The following is a 20,522-nucleotide window of genomic DNA, read 5'->3' as shown; positions in this document are numbered from 1 at the left end:
TGGCACCACCTCCAGGTATCCTCAGGGTCACGGAATAGTCACTGCACCATCACCATGTTCAAAAAAACAGAACGAGGAAGGAGCAAAAGGGAAGAATAAAAGATGCCTATTAGATGTTTTCTGAATAATCTGGGTTCAAATACACTGCCTGGCTTTGTGCATTGTGCCCAGTGCCAAGACTCTTCTAGTCCCCAAAGCAAAAGCGTAGTAAGGAAGCTTCCCCTATGCATGGCTATTTGCTCTGTGTGCAGTACTAGGTATAGTGGAAAAAGAAGATGAGAGTTAAGAACCATATTTCTTAGATCACATTGTCTCACTGAGTAGGACAGTTATGTCTCCCATATGTCAGTTTCTCTACCTGTGAAATGAGGAAGCTGAGTGGGATGATCATTTAAAGATGGAGCTTTGCTGCTGACCAGGTGGTCACCTGGGGCACAGAGCAAAATGTTAGTCACACAACTGGTCCTCGGGTCTCACTGTACACTGCAGGCCCACACCTTGCTGAGTCATGGTGTCAGTGATTCAGAGTGTTCCCTAGAGCCCTGCCATACTGCCTTTCCTTACTTCTATGCTTCTAAATGCCCCCACATTTTATTGCATGGAACCAGTGACATGCGTGCTCTAAGGGCCCCATGCTCCAGATATTTGGGTGCTCTTACATACTCAAATCCTTTTTCCTATTTCTCACCATTGTTCTCTGCCCTCGCTCTGTGACAGGGGAGGCAAAATGTCATTTTAATATATCCTACCAAGTGCCTGCCACTGCACTTGCCACCTTCCCAGCTAATCCTCATGAGGTGTGTGGCAGCATCCCTACTTTATGGATGAGAAAACTAAGGCCTGGGCCTTCCCTGGTGTTCCAGTGGTTAAGAATTGCCTTGCAATGCAGGGGATGTGTGTTTGATCCCTGATCGGGGAACTAAGATCTCACATGCCTTGGGGCAACTAAGCCCACACATCACAACAACTGACCCCACATCTTCAACTAGAGAGTACGTGGGCCACAACGAGGATCTCACACGCTGCATCTAAGACCTGATGCAGCCAAACAAATAAATACAAAAAAAGAAAAAACAAGAAAGAAAGAAAATTGAGGCTTAGAGAGGGTAAGTAAGGTCACAAAGCTTAGGTTTGGTGTCAGGATACAAATATAGATCCATGTGATTTCTAGTTCATGAAATATTTGCAATTTAATTTCAGGAAATACTGTATTTCATTAAGCCTTCCCAATGGTAGACAAATGGTAGAATTTCTAGTTCCCTCTCAGGTTTGAAGTATGAAACATTTTGTGCACAAGGGCATTTTCCTGTGCCCCAAGGTCATTCTTTGCCTGCTCCCTGCTCTACTGTGAAATTGAGCAGCAATGGATTAGCCTCACTTATTCTGCAGAGTGACACTGAGGTTGGAAGCTCTGTGTCTCTGTTCTCTCTCTTCCTCCCTGCTGGCATGGATCAGGGAATGCCCAGGACATCTTTGCCAGCTGGCATGGAGGCCTCATTGTCACTTCTGAATTCGAAAGAGGACATCTGCTCTCACAACCCAGGTACAGATGCCTCTAGCTGGCTCCAGGAAAATGCTGTCAAACCTCCATGCTGCGATGCCTGCTGTGTAACTCACCTGAATTCACTGCCCATTGAAAAAGATCTTTTCACCCCTCTGCAAAAAGACAGAGTGAAAAATAGTTCGCTAACAAAGAGACATGAAGAAATGTACCATGAAAGAAGTTCAAAGAGAGAGGAAAAATCAATAGCACTGAAAAAAATGGGATGAATGTGACACCTGGAAACACTTTTTTCGCCAGAAGTATTGTTATTGTAATCTAAAGCATAACCAAATAAAAGAGTCCTGCCTGGAGCCAAAAACAGCTAATTACAGAGAAATACTAGCTTAGTTCAGCCTTACATGTGCTCAGCAGAACACTAACTTTTAAAAAGGATGATTAAAAGGTCTTCTGCAGGGAAAAATAGGCTGTAGTCAAAACAATCTGGAAAAATCTAGGTTAAACAAAATTAAATGGATTTCTTCACTTCTTTATTGAAGATTTCTCAGTCTTTAATATGCTAATGAATGTCATGAATTTCCAAGAAGGGAACTATCATATGCAGGATTTTCCAGACTTCATAATCTTCCTTGACCGTCACAAAGTAGGTCCCACCTGTTAGTCTCCGTAAACAGACCATGCTCATCTTTCCCTAGGCTGAATCACAATTTGTAGGGTTCGATTTATTTCCAGGCTCACTGGTTGCGTGGGTCTTCCTCTGGCCTCGGGGGCCTCCAGGAAGGTTGGTCAGTGCAACTACCACAGTATCTCTGGCATCCAGGGTTGTCTCTGACACACAGACAATGCTGCATGAACGGGAGTTTAAAGCTTCTTCTTTTTTTTTTTTAATTTTTATTTTTCTGTGTACCATTTACTAAAGGCCTACTATGCACTGGACACATTGTCTTACATAGATTACCTCATTTAATTTTTATATCACTGAGGAAGTCTTTCTTATCTCTCCTTGCTATTCCTTAGAACTATGCACTCAAAAGGGTATATCTTCCCTTTTCTCCTTTGCCTTTAGCTTCTCTTCTTTTCTCAGCTATTTGTAAGACCTCCTCTTGACTCCTCAAGACAATCTTCTTGACTTTTTGCATTTCTTTTTCTTGGGGATGATCTTGATCCCTGCCTCATATGCAATGTCATGAACCTCCATCCATAGTTCTTCAGACACTCTGCCTATCAGATCTAATCCCTTGAATCTACTTGTCACTTCCACTGTATAATTGTAAGGGATTTGATTTAGGTCATACTTGAATGGTCTAGTGGTTTTTCCTACTTTCTTCAATTTAACTCTGAATTTGGCAACAAGGAGTTCATGATCTGAGCCATAGTCAACTCCCAGCCTTGTTTTTGCTGACTGTATAGAGCTTCTCCATCTTTGGCTGCAAAGAATATAATCAATCTGATTTTGGTATTGACCATCTGGTGATGTCCATGTGTAGAGTCTTCTCTTGTATTGTTGGAAGAGGGTGTTTGCTATGACCAGTGCGTTCTCTTGGCAAAACTCTATTAGTCTTTGCCCTGCTTCATTTTGTACTCCAAGGCCAAATTTGCCTGTTACTCCAGGTATCTCTTGAATTCCTACTTTTGTATTTCAGTCCCCTATAATGAAAAGGACATCTTTTGGGGGTGTTAGTTCTAGAAGATGTTATAGGTCTTCATAGAACCATCCAACTTCAGCTTCTTCAGCATTACTGGTCAGGGCATAGACTTGGATTACTGTAATATTGAGTGATTTGCCTTGGAAATGAACAAAGATAATTCTGTCATTTTTGAGATTGCATCCAAGTACTGCATTTCAGACTCTTTTGTTGACTGTGATGGCTACTCCATTTCTTTTTTTTAAATATAAATTTATTTATTTTAATTGGAGGCTAATTACTTTACAATATTGGTTTTGCCATACATCGACATGAATCCACCACAGGTATACACATGTTCCCCATCCGGAACCCCCCTCCCTTCTAAGGGATTCTTGTCCACAGTAGTAGATATAATGGGCATCTGAGTTGAATTCACCCATTCCAGTCCATTTTAGTTCACTGATTCCTAAAATGTTGCTGTTCACTCTTGCCATCTCCTCTTTGACCACTTCCAATTTGCCTTGATTCATGGACCTAACATTCCAGGATCCTATGAAATATTGCTCTTTACAGCATTTGACTTTACTTCCATCACCAGTCACATCCACAAGTGGGTGTTGTTTTTGTTTTGGTTCCATCCCTTCATTCTTTCTGAAGTTATTTCTCCACTGATCTCCCGTACCACATTGGGCACCTACCAACCTGGGGAGTTCATCTTTCAGTGTCATACCTTTTTGCCTTTTCATGGTTTTCATGGGGTTCTCAAGGCAAGAATACTGAAGTGGTTTGCTATTCCCTTCTGCAGTGGACCACGTTTTGTCAGAACTCTCCACTTGTCCATGACCTGTCCATCTTGGGTGGCCCTACATAGCACGGCTCATAGTTTCATTGAGTTAGACGAGGCTGTGGTCCATGTGATCAGTTTGGTTAGTTTTCTGTGATTGTGGTTTTCATTCTGTCTGCCCTCTGACAGGTAAGGATAAGAGGCTTATGGAAGCTTCAATGGGAGAGACTGACTGAAGGGGAAACTGGGTCTTGTTCTTTTGGGTGGGGCCATGCTCAGTAAATCTTTCATAAGTAAATCTTTAATAATAAATCTGTATGCAGGTCAAGAAGCAACAGTTAGAACTGGACATGGAACAACAGACTGGTTCCAAATCAAGAAGGGAGTACGTCAGGGCTGCATATTGTCACCCTGCTTATTTAACTTATATGAAAAGTACATCACGCAAAATGCTGGGCTAGATGAAGCACAAGCTGGAATCAAGATTGCTGGGAGAAATATCAATAACCTCAGATATGCAGATGACACCACACTTATGGCACAAAGCAAAGAAAAGCTAAAGAGCCTCTTGAGGAAAGTGAAAGAGGAGAGTGAAAAAGTTGGCTTCAAACTCAACATTCAGAAAACTAAGATCATGGCATCCAGTTCCATCACTTCATGGGAAGTAGATGGGGAAACAATTGAAACAGTGAGATACTTTATTTTCTTTGGGCTCCAAAATCACTGCAGATGGTGATCGCAGCCATGAAAATAAAATATACTTGCTCCTTGGAAGAAAAGCTATGACCAACCTAGATAGCATATTCAAAAGCAGAGACATTACTTTGCCAACAAAGGTCTGTCTAGTCAAAACTATGGTTTTTCTAGTAGTCACATATGGAAGTGAGAGTTGGACTATAAAGAAAGCTGAGCACTGAAGAACTGATGCTTTTAAACTGTGGTGTTTGAGAAGACTCTTGAGAGTCCCTTAGATTGCAAGGAGACCAGCCAGTCAATCCTAAAGGAAAACAGTCCTGAATATTCATTGGAAGCACTGATGCTGAAGCTGAAGCTCCAATACTTTGGCCACCTGATGCGAAGAACTAACTCATTGGAAAAGACCCTGATGCTGGGAAAGATTGAAGGTGGGAGGAGATGGGGACCACAGAGAATGAGATGGTTGGATGGCATCATAGATTCTATGGACATGAGTTTGAATAAGCTCTGGGAGTTGGTTATGGAGAGGGAAGCCTGGTGTGCTGCAGTCCATGGGGTCACAAAGAGTCAACACGACTGAGTGACTGAGCTGAATCTTTATATCAACCCTATATTGTAAGTACCATTACTACCCTCTTTTTACAGATAAGAAAAGCAAGGCTCAGAGAATTCAAGTAACCTGCTCAAGATTGTGATGAGTGGTGGAGACAGGATTTGAACCCTGCCATTCTGAGATCAGAGCCATCATTATTAAGTGAATGGATGAAGTCTGTGCGATGCCTAGAAGGAGGCATAAGAGAATGATTACAATATACCTTGGTTCAGAGGCCAGCCATGATCCTTTGAAGGAAAAGAAAATGATCTGTTGAGTTCTCATTGATCATTTACTTTGTAACAGACTTTGTTTTAAATATGTTCACTTAGTTAATCCTCTCTGATACACTTTAAACAGAAGGTTTATCAACTCCTTCTATAGAAAGCCAAATCAAGGCTCAGAGAAGTAAAAGGATCTGTCCAGGGTCACTGGGCTGGAAAACCACAGAATGGAGGCTTGTGTTGTAGCAAAGCTCCTGGCCTGGATGGCCCTGCTGGAGTTTAGAGGAGCACAGAGGCCTGCAGGGAGTTCTCAGAGCAAAAGCTATTCTCCCAGATTCCTCCCTCTTCTGTTGCCTGCCACGGTCCCATTTCAGAAAGCCATGTGGCATCAATACTTCACCCCAGTGTTGCCCAGATTATGTCCGAGGGACAGAGAGGCTTCACCCTCACTTTGCTACCTGGCTCACCTGGCCTTATTGATCCGGCCATCACGGGGACTCTGGAGCCCGAGTTCACATCCAGTTCCATCACCTGCTTGTTCTTCATCCATAAGCTATTTCACCTCTTGGAGTTTCAGATATAATAACAGGTCTGACTTTACTAGATTATTGGGACTATTACCTGACATGACACAGATTAAGTCCTTTAGCTTGTTGCCTGGCACATTTTAGATATGTATGAAACAGCTGTTCTTAATAAAATAGTTAATAATCCCTCATGATCTGGCCTGGTGACCCTGAGGAGGCTATGGAATCTCAACACCTTGTGCCCTCAGCGGGGGGCTCAAGGCCACATGGGTGAGCATAGCATTCAGCACACAGAAGATACTGAGGATATGACTGCTGAGTGGATGGGGTTGCTCCCCAGTATGCACAGAATGGAAAGGTAGGAGGGGGTGCGTATGATCATGGCACATCCAGAGCAGCGTGGAGCAGCTGCACAACCACGACTCCCCTCCCTTCTCTGCTGTGTAATCTCAAGGGCTCTGGCGGCTCTGAGAGGCAGCTCCTGGAGTCCTTTTTCAGGAAAGCTCTGCTGTCTCCAGGAGATGGGTGTTTGCGCGACTCTTCCAAGGAGGATGGACAAGGTTGAAAGCTTCTCAGGCGGTGGATCAGCTCATTTAGTTTTGTCACCTTTGTGAGCTCTGTCTCTATGCTGTGAAGCAACTTCTGCTAAGTGGCAAAATTGAGACCCCATTTTTCACACAAATGTCACCCCTGGGGCCAGAGTGATTCCACCCGCTTGTTCAAAGATGGACTAATAGGTTGTCCATGTATTCAGCACTTATCGTGTGCCTGGCTGCCTGCGAAGCCCTCCCACGTGTTTCCATCAAGCTTCCAATCAAGTCTCCTATACCCTGCCCATGTAAGAAACTCTTGAGGATGTCTCTGCTGCTTTTGCTTACTCGACACACACTAAGGTGGCGAGGACTTGCTTCCTGACTCTGAGCCCCTGGCCATGGATGTGGCAGGTACTTACTAAGTCATGGGGCGATGACTTCACCCGCAGATTCTACACCTGTGCCCGCAGCCTGTTTGCATGTATACATTCTCAGCATGTGTTTGGGTGGCAGTCCACATCTCAACATCCTGTTTTCCCACAGATTTTAATTCATTATTTTCAAATTCAGTTTCTTTGTGTAAGTTTTCCCATCTTCCGTTTTAATCTACTGCTTCAAGTAACTGAGGTCCATGTGGTCCCACAAAACCAGGGTAAATGGCATAGGCAGAACTGAATGGCAAAGCAATGCAAACAGGGCTTCTCCATTCTGGATTCTCAAACTCAGGGTAAGGAGGCTCAGAAGAGCTTCAGTTTGGCATAAGGATCCTCTCCCATGCCCTCTTTACCACAAGTCCTTTCAGCCTCTTCCAAACAAGCCACACAGAGGCAAAGGCATGGAGAGGGTGGCCGAGGACTGGGTGCAAGAGCCTGGCATCTGCTGCCACGCCAGGAGCTCTGCCCTCCAGGGAGAGTGCTCGTGTGGACAACTGTTGTGGAGAGATATCAGGTAGCTTCAGCTCTGCAATGGGGTCACTAAGGAACCAAGTCACATACGTAGCATAGAATCTCATATGTCTGCCTACTGTTAGTCAGAAATCCCCACTTCTTGCCTAGCCAGGCCTGCCCTGTGATGGGACATTAGTAGAGTTTTACAGGCATGTAATAGATTGTGGAATCCAAGTGCAAAAGGACCCTGTCAAAGAAACTTCAGAAAAGGCGTCATGTCCTGCATGCCTAATGGTCAGAAGCCTTTGTCATCCACTGGACCTCAAGGCTGTGTGGGCAGGATGCAGAGTGGTCCTCACTTCCTCTCCATACATAAAACTTCCATGAAATAGATAATGGCCATATCAGGGATGCTGAGGACGTCTTCTTGGTATTAATAATGTGCTAAGCCTGAGGATCTGGGCCACATGGAGAGTCCCATAATTGAATTGAATTGATTAAGCCCATTGCCTCCAATGGGCTTAATCAATCCAATTCAACAACCAGCACACCTTGAGTCCCCACTAGGAAGTGGGGACTCAGAGCTTCAAAAGAAAGCTGTTCACACTGAGGGTCTCAGAGTCTCCTCATGGAGCAGGGATACTGTGGGAGGTACACACTTTACAAAAGAGACAAGGAAATTCAAGTCTCTCCTCATGCACAATTAGACGGAGAGGAGTCTCCTCTGGAGGCAAGACCGAATCCCATAATTACCTGTGGTATCTCTTTGAACACTGTAAAATAGTTCTCAAATGGCACTGAATAACATTCCTATTTTAGTTTCTCAACAGTCAAGTGATACCCGCTTGGCGCCTCCTCCTATCATGCTCTCTGCTACCCAAGCCACCTTTCCCAGGGGTAAATGATTTGCTGCTACTGCTGCTGCTAAGTCGCTTCAGTCGTGTCCGACTCTGTGTGACCCCATAGACGGCAGCCCACCAGGCTCCCCCGTCCCTGGGATTCTCCAGGCAAGAACACTGGAGCGGGTTGCCATTTCCTTCTCCAATGCATGAAAGTGAAAAGTGAAAGTGAAGTCATTCAGTCGTGTCCGACTCTTAGCGACCCCATGGACCACAGCCCACCAGGCTCCTCCGTCCATGGGATTTTCCAGGCAAGAGTACTGGAGTGGGGTGCCATTGCCTCTCCAAATGATTTCAGGAGACTTTAAAAACCAGCTCAGGAGATGCTGACAGCCTTGTGAAGAATGCTGACGTTCACACCAGCGAGGTGACAAAACTCCCTTTTCCTGTTGTTTTGCTCTTCTCAACACTCCAAGCTCTCAGTAGCTGCTGCTCTTCCATTTCTGTTTCATGGATGGAAATGTTCATGTTAAGCTGGTTCTGTAATGATTGGAAAAGATAGCTATCTCCTCAAGAGTGATTTCTGAATGCTCCCCCATGAAAGCTAAGTGAAAGGCGACACAGTGTTTCTCCTAAATCCACACAATTCATATTATGCTCAGGATGAGGCTGGCCCAGCACCATCTTGCTTGTTGTCCAAGTGCACAAGTCCAAATACCTACCATGTAAACATCTCTCTGAAATGTCAGGCCAGGAAGGGCTGTAGGAGTAACCATGAGCCATGTGCAGGTAGGCCTACTATGTGTCCATACCTCTGCTTTCCCCTTAGGATTTAGTGTTTGCTCTTTAAGAAAAAGAAAGCAAGCACAGACTGGGGGTAAACCTTGGATGTACCTTGGATATACTGGCTGTATATCCCTAGGAAAGTAGCCTAGCCCCTTTAAGCCTCTGTATTCATATGTAGATCAAAGATGGTAATAATAACTATCCTGTAGGGTTGTTATCCAGCTAAAATTTGATAACATATAAAAATGTATAAAAAGTATATCATCTGTCAACACCCAAACATGAGAGTTATTACATGTGAAGATACAAAGACCAATAAAGGCTGGTCAGTGCTATCATTTCTCTCTAATTCTCCAAAGAAAATCCTATTACTGCAAGCTCAAAGCTCCCTTTGGTCTGCTAAAAGTCCAGGGAATGCCTGGGCTGCAGAAAGACTCCATGGGGGATAGTGGAGTCTCTTGGTAATGGCAAAAGACCACTTGAGGAGCCCTGAACATAGACCAGGTCTTTCAACATGGCTGGCTTGATCTCAAAGCAGCTCCTGAGAGGGGCTGACCTCTGTTTCTGTGATCTGGCAGGTGCTGGTGGGCAGTGGAGCAGGGTGTGGGAGGAGAACTGCCCAGAACATGAAAACCTTCCAGTCTGTCTCACCTGTCAGCGATGCTTCCTCAGTTAACTTAATGATGCCCTTGGGGCATAAGCTGGTTCTGTACCTGGCTGAGAAGGTGAGAGGACATGCGGATTTCTCCTGCATTCTTCTAATGAGGAAGACACTTTATTTTTTTCTTTTTTGAAAGAATCTTCAAGGAGATTTTAGGGGCTCTCAGATGAGCAAGGCCCCTTCTTCCTACTTTTGATTGACGAATGCTGCCTTCCCTGGTATGTGTGCTTGTCTGTGTGCTTTGCTTGTCTGGCGTTTTTTGGTTGCAATTTCCTTAGTCTATTTGTCTTGCTGACTGAAATACCAGAAGAGGAAATATTTGGAAAGAGATTTTTCTACTCAAAAAATGGCAGAAAGAATTTAGATAACTGCATTTTTATATACCACAAAACTAAAGAAAAATTTTATTTACACACATATATTTATACACATATATATGTATATATAGTGGGACAGGATTTCAACTTTACAAGCAGAGTGTATTTGCCTGTCATGCTTATCAAACAGGAGCTTAGAAATAGTGGCAAACTAGATCATAAGGAAAGCAAAAGAGGGAAAGTAAAATTCTCTGAATGCCTATTATGTGCTAGGAATAGGCCAACAGTTTTTATATGCTATTGTCTCCCCAACAACCCCATAAAATAAACGCCACTTTTTCCCCTACTTTACAAAAGTGAGGTTGAGACTGTCTGAAATTATGCAGTTTTCAAGCAGTAGAGCCTGGATTTGTCTATGGGTTTTGAGTACTGTTTAGTCTCTAGGCTCCAAGATAGTTGAATAGAGGAAATTTTGCATTTCTCCAGTAAAAACATTAAACTTTAGCATTCAAGTATACAAGGTCTTACTGCGATTATTTTGACTATTTCCAACTTTGACATTTTCTAAGTTGCTTGAAATGACTATACTCTGTTGAGGTAGAAAGAAAATTAACTGGGATTAATAAAAGTTAACTAAACATGCATTTTTAAATTATTATATTTATTGTATTAATAGCTATGCAATGGTCATCTACCCAGTTGTATTGGAACTAAAGAGAGGAAGACATATGTGGTGGACAAGATTTTAAAACTGAAAGGATCTCAGTTCAAATCTCTGCTAGTTTACTAATCAGCTATGTCATCTGAAGGCAAATAACTTATTTTCCTGCTTTTAACTTTGCTTATCTGTTAAATGCCAAAAGTGACATCTCCCTTAAAGAGTTCTTATGAGTATCGCATACTCACATTTAAAGTGTGTAAAGCATTTAGAACCAAGTAGATATGACACGTGTTAGACTCTAGGAACATTGTGATCACTATTCACAAATATTTATTGCATCCTATGTCCTGGGTGCTTGCTGCATGCTAGATTTATTTTTAAGCAGATCAGCTGTTCAAAGACAGGTGCACTAAACCTGGTCAGTCACATGGCAAATATTAAAGAGTGGGAACAGCTCCACTTTCGGAAAGATTTCTCAGAAATACCTCCTCCTGGGAGAGAGTCACAAATACCCCCTTCATTTGCAGTAGTGAGCCCCTCTTCTCCATGGATGGATATATTTAGTTTTCTTCTCATAGTTATATATACAGTTGTCCAATTTGTCCATCCCTTCGTAGTTACTAAATTTAGTTCTGAAGAAGAAAAGAATCCATATGAGACATTTCAAAAAGGATATTTTATGAGGAGATTTATAACTGTTTGGAAGAATTCTTCATCCTTTCACAAAGAACTTTGTGACTCTTGATAAGATTCTCCCAACCTGGTTTCCAGTCTCTTGGACTTATTCCACTGGCCCTGAGAACTCCTGTTCAGAGCTGCTTAATTAACTTGAGCCTCAATTACTGTTGTGTGTGTGTGATTTTTTTTTTTCTTTTTTAGTTGCCTGTTCAAATTGATAGAGTGTTCAAAGTGAAATTTATGAAGGCAGACAAGGGAAGCTGTTATTTTCCCCAGGGTCAAGGGTTTTTAAATTGCTGGTTTCTTCTTGGGGGCAGACCCAAGAACTTCTGAACCCCCACTAGCCATTACCTACTTGTAAAAGGACCAAATAATTAATAATATCCTTTTTTGAGAAGGTGGAAAAGACCAAAAGCCTCTGCCCAAAGCCCTAAAGCCTCTGCCCAAAGCCCTTTGATCACTTGTTGTTAATGAAACAAAACAAATCAATATATAAAGCAGAAAAAATAGTGTCTAAGACCTTAATTGAGGCTGTTTCATAACAGAATAGGCATTTAATGAATTTTCATGTCTTCCTTTCCTATGGCTATAATATTTTGACAGATTGTTGTTTGTCAGGGTGGGATGTACTGGGAAGGCTTAGGAGGGGAATTAGCCAAAAGGAAATGTGGCTGATTGATTTAGTAATTTGTCTTTGTGTAGAATAATATCCTTTGTGGTAGAAAATCGTAGTGTATTACCCTGTATAAATTAGTTTATGCTAGTTTCCTTATCCAGTGGGAAGGAGGAGTGAGAATTAGTCTAACCAACTCTGCCCGGGGGGGTGGCATTATGAGAAGGTGGTTAATGGCATTTATTAAGTGCATTCTTAGTTTCTGGGCAAAGAAAAGGGACCTTTGAATAAAGAACAGCATTGTTTCTACATTCCTAATCTGAACCTAATTCCACTTTTATGCATATCTTTATTAATTGTTAACTTGGGACAGAGAAAATCTGTTAATCTGAAGGAAATTCATTCCTTTTACGTTCGTGCTTTGAAATCTTAAAACATGAGTGGGCCCTGAATCTAATACTCATTAACCCCTCTTTATAAATGTTCTCACCTCTGCCTGGGCATAAGTATAATAAAGACATATTCGTTCAGATTTCCCATCCCTAGAGCTTCTGGTTTGGTAGGTCTCAGGCAGAAACACAGAATTTACTTTTCTACCAAGGTCCCAGGTGATACTCATGTTACTGATCTTAGAACTGTAATTTTGTTGTTGTGGTGGCTCAGTTGCTAAGTCATGTTTGACTCTTTGTGACTTCATAGCATATCAGGTTCCTCTGCCCTCCACTATCTCCCAGAGTTTGCTCAGATTCATGTTTACTGAGTCAGTGATGTTATCTAACCATCTCATCCTCTGCTGCCCATTTCTCCTCTTGCCTTCAATCTTTCCCAGCATCAGAGTGTTTTCCAATGAGTCAGCTCTTTGCATCAGGTGATCAAAGTATTGGAGCTTCAGCTTCTGCAATAGTCCTTCCAATGAATATTCAGGATTGATTTCCTTTAGAATTGACTGGTTTGATCTCCTTACAGTCCAAGGGACTCTCAAGAGTCTTCTCCAGAAACACAATTCAAAAGCATCAATTCTTCAGTGCTCAGCTTTATGGTCCAACTTGCATCAGTACATGACTACTGGAAAACCTTTGTTGGCAAAGTGGTGTCTCTGTTCTTTAAAATGCTGTCTAGGTTTGCCATAGCTTTCCTTCCAAGGAGCAAGCATCTTTTAATTTCATGACTGCAGTCACCATCTGCAGTGATTTTGGAGCCCAAGAAAATAAAATCCTTATTATAATTATTTTATTTTCTTGGAACTGTGATAGGGAAGAACAAATCTGACTCCATATTAGATCTGTTTATTTTACTTTAACCTTTGTATTCTATTTTTTTTTTTTTTTTTGCTTCAAGTAAAGAATGTTGCCTATAGCCTGAAATATACAGGATAACCCATTCTCAAGACTCTGATGTTTAGGGGTATAACACTTTTCCATTCATACAGAGATAAAAAGTTGCAGAACAGGGAATAATAATTGTCCTGTTAGAGATTTACAGGAATATCCTGACCTGACCTATGTAGATAGCTGCAAGAACAAAGAATTCCATCACCAATAAATTTGCAGCAACAAACCACACCCTTCTCTCATCCTTTACAGATGCCTAGCTGAAACTCATTGGGTAGTTCAGGGTTTGGGGAGGGGCGGGGGCGGGTGCATGAGCCACGCCTTGGTTTTCCTCGAATGGACGTGAAGTAAAGCTTTCTTAGCTTCAAACTCTGATGTTTCACTACTGTTTGGCTTCACTGTGCACTGGGCACACAAACTTGCGTTTGATAACAGAACCACACCTTGGAAATCAGTGACCTAAGATAGAGGTCAGTAAACTATGGTCAGTCAAATGCAGCTGTCTCTTGTTTTTGTAAATAAAATTTTATTAGATCATAGCCATGCTCATTCATTTATATACTGTCTATGGCTCTCATCAAAATATAATGGGCACAGCTGAGCAACTACAGCCAATAAGTCATAAAGCCTAAATTACTGTCTGACTCTTTACAGAAAAAATTAGCCAATTCTTGATCTGGGAGAGAATGGTCAGATTTTAAGCTTTTATTTGGGGATAGAATTGCCAGATAAAATACAGAGCACTCTGTGAAATTTAAACTTCACAAAAACAGTATTTTTAGTATTCAGTTCAGTTCAGTTGCTCAGTCGTGTCCAGCTCTTTGCGACCCCATGAACTGCAGCACACCAGGCCTCCCTGTCCATCACCAACTCCTGGAGTTCACTCAAACTCACATCCATCGAGCAGGTGATGCCATTCAGCCATCTCAGTAACCCATACATTTTATGCATAAAACCACTTTGGAAACAGACTGGCAATTTTTTGCAAACTTAAATACACATGTGCCATATGATGCAGTCATTATACTCTGAAGCATTTACAAAGGGAAATGAAAAATATGTCCATAGAAAGACTTGTGTGTGAGTGTTTACAGCAGAAATATAGCTTAAAAAGTGAATATAGAATAAAACAACATAAAGCAATAACTGCAAAAATCTGAAAACAGCTCAAATACCCATCATCAGGTGAATGGATAAATAGTGGCATACAACTGAACATTCAGTTCAGTTCAGTAGCTCAGTCATGTCTGACTCTTTGCGACCCCATGAATCGCAGCACACCAGGCCTCCCTGTTCATCACCAACTCCCGGAGCCCACCCAAACCCATGTCTATCGAGTCGGTGATGCCATCTAGCCATCTCATCCTCTGTTGCCCCCTTCTCCTCCTGCCCCCAATCCCTCCCAGCATCAGAGTCTTTTCCAATGAGTCAACTCTTTGCATGAGGTGGCCAAAGTATTGGAGTTTCAGCTTTAGCATCATTTCTTCCAAAGAACACCCAGGACTGATCTCCTTTAGAATGGACTGGTTGGATCTCCTTGCCATCCAAGGGACTCCCAAGAGTCTTCTCCAACACCACAGTTCAAATTCTTCGGTGCTCAGCTATTTTCACAGTCCAACTCTCACATCCATACATGACCACTGGAAAAACCATAGCCTTGACTAGATGGACCTTTGTTGGCAAAGTAATATCTCTGCTTTTCAATATGCTATCTAGGTTGGTCATAACTTTTCTTCCAAGGAGTAAGCATCTTTTAATTTCATGGCTACAGTTACCATCTGCAGTGATTTTGGAGCCCCAAAAAATAAAGTCTGACACCATTTCCACTGTTTTCCCATCTATTTCCCATGAAGTGATGGGACCAGATGCCATGATCTTAGTTTTCTGAATGTTGACCTTTAAGCCAACTTTTTCACTCTCCTCTTTCACTTTCATCAAGAGGCTTTTTAGTTCCTCTTCACTTCGTGCTATAAGGGTGGTGTCATCTGCATATCTGAGGTGATTGATATTTCTCCCGGCAGTCTTGATTCCAGCTTGTGCTTCTTCCAGCCCAGCGTTTCTCATGATGTACTCTGCATATAAGTTAAATAAGCAGGGTGACAATATACAGCCTTGACGTACTCCTTTTCCTATTTGGAACCAGTCTGTTGTCCCATGTCCAGTTCTAACTGTTGCTTCCTGACCTGCATACAGGTTTCTCAAGAGGCAGATCAGGTGATCTGGTATAACCATATCTTTCAGAATTTTCCACAGTTTTTTGTGATCCACACAGTCAAAGGCTTTGGCATCGTCAGTATAGCAGAAATAGATGTTTTTCTGGAACTCTCTTGCTTTTTCCATGATCCAGCGGATGCTGGCAATTTGATCTCTGGTTCCTCTGCCTTTTCTAAAACCAGCTTGAACATCTGGAAGTTCACGGTTCACGTATACCTGACCTGGCTTGGAGAATTTTGAGCATTACTTTACTAGCATGTGAGATGAGTGCAATTGTGCGGTGGTTTGAGCATTCTTTGGCATTGCCTTTCTTTGGGATTGGAATGAAAACTGACCTTTTCCAGTCCTGTTGCCACTGCTGAGTTTTCCAAATTTGCTGGCATATTGAGTGCAGCACTTTCACAGCATCATCGTTCAGGATTTGAAATAGCTCAATTGGAATTCCATCACCTCCACTAGTTTTGTTCATAGTGATGCTTTCTAAGGCCCTCTTGACTTCACATTCCAAGATGTCTGGCTCTAGGTGAGTGATCACACCATCATGATTATTGTGATTATCTAGGTCATGAAGCTATTTTTTGTATGGTTCTTCTATGCATTCTTGCCACCTCTTCTTAATATCTTCTGCTTCTGTTAGGCCCATACCATTTCCGTCCTTTATCGAGCCCATCTTTGCATGAAATGTTCCTTTGGTATCTCTAATTTTCTTGAAGAGATCTCTAGTCTTTCCCATTTTGTTTTCCTCTATTTCTTTGCATTGATTGCTGAGGAAGGCTTTCTTATCTCTCCTTGCTATTCTTTGGAATTCTGCATTCAGATGCTTATATCTTTCTTTTTCACCTCTCTTCTTTTCACAGCTATTTGTAAGGCCTCCTCAGACAGCCATTTTGCTTTTTTTCATTTCTTTTCCATGGGGATGGTCTTGATTCCTGTCTCCTGCACAATGTCATGAACATCCGTCCATAGTTCATCAGGCACTCTGTCTATCAGATCTAGTCCCTTAAATCTATTTCTCACTTTCACTGTATAATCATAAGGGATTTGATTTGGGCCATACCTGAATGGTCTAGTTGTTTTCCGTACTTTCTTCCATTTCAGCCTGAATTTGGCAATAAGGAGTTCATGATCTGAGCCATAGTCAGCTCCTGGTCTTGTTTTTGCTGACTGTATAGAGCTTCTCCATCTTTGGCTGCAAAGAATATAATCAATCTGATCTCACTATTGACCCTCTGGTGATGTCTATGTGTAGAGTCTTCTCTTGTGTTGTTGGAAGAGGGTGTTTGCTATGACCAGTGAGTTCTCTTGGCAAAACTCTTGGCAAAATAACTGAACATTACTCAGCAGTAAAAAGGAAAGTTGGATGCATGCAATAATATAAGTGAATCTCAAAACAATTATGCTAAGTGAAAGAAGTCTGACAAGAGTACATATTGCATGATACTGTGTACATAAAATTCTATAATATGCAAAATATTCTATAGTGACAGCTAACCAGTGGTTGCCTGGGGACTGGAAGAGCAGGGAAGGATGGAAGGAAGGGTTTACAAAGGAACATCACTCCAAAAGTGATGGATATGTTCATTACCTTGTTTGTGGTATGGATTTTGCAGGTGTATACAGATCACAAAACATATCAAAGTGTATATTTTAGGTATGTGTAGTTAACTGTATGTCAATTTTCCCTCTATCACAGTGTATGAAACCATGTTCAACACTTCACTTTCTAGTTCCATTCACTCTCTACTACCTCTGAGTGCTATCTGAGAATGAAGGCTGGAGTAGATGCTGACTTACTCTGGCCACAGCTGCATTTTTCTGAACTCTTTGAAGCTTGGAGTCTAATCCTTCCTATTAGATCATAAGGTCCTAGAAGGCAAATTCTCACACTTAGACATCCTCAGCGCTGCACCTGCTGGCTTCCTGCTCCTGCTTTGCCACTCAACTACAATTCCAATCTGTTGTGTGTTCTGAGTCTGCTGCGTGATTAGACGTCAGTCCAACCCTACCCTCAAACTGCCTTCTAGCCCTGCCAGAAATGTCTGTCTGCTGGCTGCCCAGAGTCTTCAGCTTTCAATCCTGGCCTGAAACAGCCTCAGGCCATGTCCCTGAAAAATAAACATGCCTTCCGCCTGTTTGTGTCTCCCCAGGGGCTTCTGTTGGCTTCACGGGTCGGGCCTCTCTACCGTGTCCCAGAATGTGGACTGAAGAGCAACCTTGATCTAATTTGTCTGGGAGTGAGGTCTGAACGTTCAAACTTGAGGCTGGTGTCACTTAACTGATATCATTTCCCTTGGTTATCTGCCTTGGCTGACAGGATCTGATGAGAGCAGAGAGATGTCTCATTTCTGTCCCTGCCCCAGAGAGAGGAGGTGGCCTGGGAGCTAGACAGATATGTGGTCTTATCTCTCCAGCAGCAACTGAGTCTGGGAATTCCAAGTCAAAATTACATCACTACTTGGGAGCAGTGTTTCCCCAGCTACCTTTCATGAAACACTAATAACTTTCCTCAAAACTGACCTCTGTGTAGAGCTCATCATGATCATCAAATATTAAATAAATACAAAATTATATAGTAGATTGAAAAAAATCCTTGTAAGTGAGTGATGACATGGTACATTTCTTGTGCTGTAAGGAATTAGTAATCAGTGTGTGCCTGTGTGCTAAGCTGCCTCAGCTGCCTCCGATTCTTTGCAACCCTATGGACTGTAGCCCACAGGCTCCTCTGTCCATGGGATTCTCCAGGCAAAATACTGGAGTGGGTTGCCATTTCTTCCTCCAGGGGATCTCCTCGACCCAGGGATTGAGCTTGTGTCTCTTATATCTCCTGTATTGGCCAGGGGGTTCTTTACCACTACCACCACCTGGGAAGCCCAGGAATCAGTGTCTAATTAATAATAAAGATGCCCACTCTGAATAACCGTACTTTCCTGTTCTGCAGCTTGGATCATGTATGAATTACCTGCAACTCTTCGAGATCTTACAGGGGATTCTCCCAGTTCAGATAATGGACTTCATAAAGTGAGGAAGACCCAGGTGGGCTTCACCGTGGACAGTGGGATGGGGGCGGTGAGGCTGGCTCAGCAGGGCAGAGCACTGAAGCTCAACACACACTTGTGTTTTGCAAGGATCAAGGCCCCTCAATAGGTACAGGAGAGACCACGGGTCCTACTCACACCTGTGGGCCACAGAGAGCCCATCTTCCCCTCCCACTTCCCACTGGAGGGCTGGGAAGTCTGCTCCACTCCAGCGCTTAAGTCTCACTGGGGCAGACCCCAGACCTCTTAATGTGGTCCACCGCAGACTCCTGCTTGCTCCCAGGGCAACATTTATTAAGCAGAAACAATAAAAATGTCCCCCGTGCACTCTGTTCTACAGTAGATACCCTTGAGTACTCTGCTTATTCAACCCTCACAACAACCCTGAGTTAGCAGTTACTATGCCCATTTTACAGCTAAGGAAGTTGAGAATTTGGCGGCCTACTGATGCTTCTCAAACCTTAGTGTGTATCTGAATCACCTGGAGATCTTGCCAAAGGCAGGATCTGGTTGAGGCAGGATCCAGGAGTCTGCATTTCTAATCTGTGTAGGCAGGCAAACACCACAGGCTTAGTGGTTGGGGATGCTGTCAGCCATAGGAACAAAGCTGGCACTGAACTGGGTTCTCTACTCGCCAGTCGGTTGTGTGAGGCACAGGGATGAATGAGGGCATGCCCTGCCCTTGCGGACTCCCCACCCAGCCAGCGAGGCAGACACCTCCCCAGGTGACACAAGGTTTGAAATGCTGCCTTAATGCTGGGGACAAATTCCTGCTGGTTGGAGCCACAGATGAAGAGGGAGGGAGTCGTCCTGTCTGGGGAGCAGAGGGTCAGGGAGGCGCTCACAGAGCTCAGCCTTCAAGGAGGAGCAGGAGGAGTCAGCCCCAGGGGAGGAGGGAGATGGCATCAAAGGACATTTCAGTCTGAAAGGGCAGCACAGGCAAAGGCCTGAAGCTGTGACAGCCAGCGCTGTGTTCTGGAACGGTGAGAATTCTAGTGTGGCTGGAGTGTGCCCTCTGCTCCCATCTGCACAGTACTCGGCTTTTGTTAGCAATCCCTGCTGGCCGCCAGGGCTTGAGTCACTCACTGGCACTGCAGGCCCTGAGCAAGTAGGTCAGGAGGGTGGTGGGGGCTGAAGCCTGGTGCTGGGAGGGCTAGGATCTGCCCACCTGCTGGGGTCTTTCCCTCCTCCTCCTCTTTCCTGAGCATCCCAGACCTGGTGAGACAGAGAGGAAGGAGGTGCTCTGGCTGCTCCCCCAAAAGTGAGAGCACTGAGGAACATGGGGAGGGGGCTCACCATCCGAGGCTTCTTAACCCTGGATACATGACAGAGTCACCTGGGAGACACACACACACAGCTTGTGCTTCAGCAGGTCTAGGGGTTGAAGCTCTGGCATCAGTATTTGAAACACTGCCCAGGAGATTCACATGTGGAGCCAGCCTTGGGAAGGACTGATGTGCACAAACTTAGAGAAGCTTGGGACAGATCCCTGGGGGCAGGGATAAATATGTCAGACACTGGCACAGATGGCAAAAATACAAACTTTGCTTCAAACTGAAACAAAAGAGGGTAAGAGGAGTGTGTCTAAACTCTATGCAGTTTTTCAGGATTTTCTAAGAGTAAATTCTGTTTTTAATAATCTTTATGGGTCTCATCTGATTATACTGGAAGTACACAGCTGCTGCGTAATATTTGAAAATGTTCAAAAACATAAGAAGAAGAAAATAAAAATCTGACCACCCAGAGGTAATCACCCTTACAGTGCGTGTCTTTCTAGTCTTTTTTTCAGTCACGTTTACAATCAACACATATGCACATGTAGCTATCCATACAGGATCAAATTGCCCATACACCTCTCACTCTCTGATAGCATATTTCCTGTTTGTTTCATTGTTTATGGTTCCCCCCACATAGCTGAAGAAATATCTACAGGCAAGACCTCTGTCTCTTCTCCTGCCCTCCATATCCCCAGTGTCCAGAGGACCTAGCACACCGGAGGCACTCCATACTCCCGT

The sequence above is a fragment of the Budorcas taxicolor genome, chromosome 7 (assembly GCF_023091745.1).
Source record: "Budorcas taxicolor isolate Tak-1 chromosome 7, Takin1.1, whole genome shotgun sequence".
Taxonomy (NCBI): Eukaryota; Metazoa; Chordata; class Mammalia; order Artiodactyla; family Bovidae; genus Budorcas; species Budorcas taxicolor.
Note: the sequence above shows the minus strand (reverse complement) of the source record.